The 4,638-nt window shown below is 43.0% G+C and overlaps 1 long non-coding RNA gene across 1 annotated transcript; it reads left to right on the top strand.

Annotated features, from left to right (window-relative positions):
* Positions 1-599: 599 nt before the first annotated feature.
* Positions 600-1,227, top strand: LOC113482312. Its single transcript, XR_003398818.1, has 2 exons — positions 600-734; positions 819-1,227. It is a non-coding gene; the product is annotated as an uncharacterized LOC113482312 (long non-coding RNA).
* The last annotated feature ends 3,411 nt before the right edge of the window (positions 1,228-4,638 follow it).

Here is a 4,638-nt window from a genome sequence, read left to right on the forward strand (position 1 = left end):
CTATTTTGTTCAAAATGGATAGAGCTTTTACAACCCCTACTACCGGGGGCTAAGAGAGATGCAGTAACAATCTCTCCAGGCCTCCATAATGCCATTTTATTAAAGGATACACAGAAATTTATAGACTACCTTAAAGTACCCGTGCAGCTACTTGATTGCTCATAGGCTAAGGCTACTTGTCCACGCGTCCTTTTGCCCTCTATGATTGGTCCTGGTGTGGTGTCCACGCGCCACTCTCCTGCTGGGCAAACATCTTGTTTTCCACAGTGCAGCTTCCTTATCTCTTTGCTATGCACGCAGTTTCTCAGCCCCTTGGCCTTGCAGGTGTTCTTCACAACAGCTACAGCCTGTTGCTACAATGAGGCCACTCACTCTGGATCGCTCATAAGATGCCTGTTGTTTTCCAGCCATTCCACAAATCCCTCTTTTTGTTTTTGAGCAATCCAGACCCCTTTTATTGTTCGGTCCATCATTCTCAAAACAATTCCACACACAGTTTAACATCATTAAAAGGATTATAATGACAATTTAAACTGTTATTCCATGTAAAACCAAATCTTTTAACCATTCAGTAATTAGTAACATTTTAGCTGAATCATTATTAAATATTCTTCCTTCTTCAAGATGTAAACCCATTGTGTAAGCATCAGTACAAAACCAAGTGTCATTTACCGGTACTGCTGAAGGGGTCACGCTTTGCCATCCCAGCCAGACTGTCTGATTATACCAACCATGTGTCAGATAGGCTTTTTGTCCACCAAAGCATATACATCCCCAGGCCTGATCCTGCATGCTGTTCCCAGCTACTGGGGGAAGAGAATATCTCAGCTCTAACTCCAACCAAGCAGGTCTGAGATGGGTCAGCAGCAGTTGCTAAGCCCAGGCAAAATGCCTGCTGTCCTGATTGATTTTTCCCTGCCACCTTGGCACAACTCGGTAGTTTCTTATCTATCTTCTGAGGTCTGTTCTTCATCAAAGCTTATCTGTTTGTCAGAGGCTGTGTAAGGCCGATGCCTCCCAGATGTCCCCTTTCTTGGTTTTGTAACAGCACCTGCAAGACTTGTTTGAGAGCTGTATCCATTAAGAGTTAGACAAACTTCAAAAACATAGCATACTTAGAATAGTTGCACAGAAGGCTAAAACAATACAGCAGTTACAATTACTAGTTAAAAAGAGTAGGCTAATTTCAGTACCTATAATTAAGGGATATGACTAAATACTACAAAACAAACAGTAAGGAAAACACGGATTACCACACTTAATGGGGTACTAACATTCAGATCCACAATTGCTGGGGAATCCTGGATGCAGCGAGGATTTTGAGTGCCCTTCCTTGCAAACTGGAAATCCTGCGCGATGTGTCCATCCATAGGTGAGGCATCCAAAGTTGCTGCAAGCAGGTCCAGCCTCTAAATCAACTGGCCAAAATAACTGGCACTTTTTCTTGAGTGGGAACATCTGATTTCATCCTCCTGTTGAGTTCCACCCAGAGCCTGGCCAGTACTCCAGGGGGAAATCCAAGGGAGTTTCTAATAAGTTTAAACACTTTGGGTTCTTAATTCTTAATATTGTTAAACAAAGAAAGTTAAATACACACATTCTTATAGCATTTCATCCTTATTAATAACTACATTCTGTGTAAGCTACATATTTCACTAGTGACTAGTAAGCTTATATATTTCATTAAGGAGTTGCAATTACTGTTAGCATTTTCTCTTAAAAGAATTGGCAACTGTAGCGTAGTTTGTTCTGCTGCAATAGCAAACGTTACCCAGACATTCTGTTTAAACAATCAGTCAAAGAGATCGCAAACTGTCAGCACAGGGGCACTCACAGCACCTGAGTGCTGGCTGCCTCTCATGCCTCAGGTGTGGTTGCACACACCTTGCCAGTGACCATTGGAGACTGAGACCTGTGGAGACACAAGCATAACCTCTTCCCCAGGTTATTAAAAGATATGGTCCTTCCCAGTTACTACTTTCTAGGTTTTTTGTTAACACTTGAGCCTTGCTCTGGACTTCTTGTTGATCTGGTATCTTTGATGAGAAATGACACAAAATTGGTGGCACCTATGAGACAGGGGAAATGTTTAAAAGGTCCATGACATATAATGTCTTATTTAGCCTTTCACGAGGTGTAGATTGATACCTTGAATCTTCCCCCTTTTGTTGTTATTGTTGTAGTAATAGACGCTTTACCTTGCTAGACGTATGCTCCACAATGGCCTGACCGTCTGGTGAATGGGGAATGCTGGTCAGGTGCTTGACTCCCCACTGTATGGCAGGATACAAACAGTGCTCCAGAAAAGGTATTAACAGACACATGTACATATTTTAACATTTCAAATGCAGCTGAGTGAGTGACATCAGATTGGCATAATTCTAAGGAGGTGGATCCCCAATGGTCACCACCACTTCCCTGTTGAAGAGATGGAGTTTTTCTGGTATTCAGGGCAAGTTGCAATGATGTCTTTAGCGTGATGCCTTGATAAAGAAAACTGTATTGCTCTGACATTCTGATGAAAAAAAATGCATGTGTTTTTCATCCCACTGAAACAGCAGAGCTTATGGCTCTTCTGGAGCCAAGACCTCTCCCCCTTTTTGTTTTTGCAAAAGCACTTTCAAGTTTTGGTGCGTTCTTTCCATAATGGCTTGTCCCATGGGGGAATGTGGTATACCTGTGATGTGGCATATACTCGTGACGCTTGTCTGTTTGAGATGGTGTTAGCTACACGGTGGAGATCTTGTTTCGCTTTCTCTGTAAGTACTCGGTGTTGTCAGTGAAGAATCTCTTTGTAAAATATCAATCAAGCTATGCAGACCATCATTAGTTAGGCCCAACAATGGCTCCCAACAGTATCTGTAAATCATTTAAAGTCTTAACATCAGTTTTAAGTTTAACCTGTTGCAGGACAATAGTCTGTTCACAAATTCTCCAGCGCAGGTACTGCCTGGTGATGATATCTGTACCTTTTCAAGTGCTATTTGCAACTCCATTTGAAATAGTGAGTGCTTGGTTAAAGCAAGAGCCTTTTCCATGACCTCCTGTGTTTCTGCTGCTATAAGGATGTCATCCATATAATATATAACAGCCTGGGGGACCTGGTGGGACTTTTATGTCTTATGGTAAAACAACCCAGTGGTACTGTTTTGCAGGTTTGCTAACATTAATACTGGGAACAGAGAAGGCAAATTTAGGTGCATCATCTGGATGCAAGGGAATGGTAAGAAAAAATCAATCATTTTAATCAATTATTACAAGGTGCCAGTTTCAGGGAATCATTGTTAGGGAGGACATTCATGGTTGTAAAGTACCCTTATCCTCCATGGCATCATTAATGTGTCAGAGATCATGTAAAAGTCACCATTCACCACTTTTCTTTAAAATAACAAACATCAGAGAGTTCTAAGGACTGGTGGTAGGTACGATGCGTCCTGCACTTAATTGTTCCTGAATTAAATCATCAAGGTGGCACGACTTTTCCCTTGACAAGGGCCACTGACCCACCCACACATGTGATTCTGTTTTCCAGGTTAGATTCAGGGTGGGTTTCAGGGTGGGTTGTGCTGAAGTGGTGATTAAGATAAATTTGATGCAATTTGAGTTCCCCATCGAGCCATACAGTCATGACCCCAAAATGCAATAGGGGTTTTCCAATATCAATGGATGAATATTTGCTACCCAGTTTTCTGGGCCCCTTACATGAATGAGATCCTTGCTTTGAATTATTACAGCATGACCACCAACCCTGAAAAGCATTTGAATTACCTGAGCTAATGGCCAATCTGCTCACAGATATTACGGTCACATCCACACCAGTATCTAAAATGCCTGTCAGCTCAACAGATTCTTCTGCTTTGGTACGGGCACATTTTACCAGAGGTCAACCTTGTGTCACTGTCTGAGCCCAGAATATTTGAGTAGTACCTGCTGATCCAAATCCTGAGTCACTGTGGTTTCTCGGCATACTATTAGGGGCAGCCGCAGTAAAATACAGGTTCTAGACCATAATTCTGATTTCCCCTTCATAATCAGCATCTACGACCCCTGGTAAAATGAACAACCCCTGTGAGGTTGCAGATGATCTGTTGACAATATTTCCATCAGGCAGATGGTACAGAGGTGCACTCTCCCCGCAGAGTATGCACCTACATTCAAAACAACAATGAACACTAAATTACTGCCTCCTGATAGAGGAGATATTTAATCTGTGACACTTAAAACACTGAGCCCGAACAAACAGCAGCACTGACAACCCAGCGGGCGGGCACTAAGGCTCTGCACTAAGGAATGTTCACTCGCCCTGCACTACCCCCGCACTGGTAGAGTCTGCCCTGTGCTTCGTTCCTCCCTGGCCGCTTCCCTGGCGGGTCAGAGAGCTCCACAATGTGCAGCTGGAGCTGGGTTGCGTCTCACACACGCAAAACAATTACACAACCACACAGAGAGGCCCCTTACACTTATTATTACTGGCACAACATAAAATGACAAATACTACAAACATGAAAACACCGTTAAGAATATATAAAGCCATTGCTTATTGATTATGTGGTGTTGACAAAGGACGGTGCAGCACAGTGGCAGCACCTTCCCTGTGAAAAAAACTGCCGCTTTTGGCGGAGGAGGGGGTGGTGGGGT

The sequence above is a fragment of the Athene cunicularia genome, assembly GCF_003259725.1.
Source record: "Athene cunicularia isolate RWA chromosome 1 unlocalized genomic scaffold, athCun1 chr1_part1, whole genome shotgun sequence".
NCBI lineage: Eukaryota > Metazoa > Chordata > Aves > Strigiformes > Strigidae > Athene > Athene cunicularia.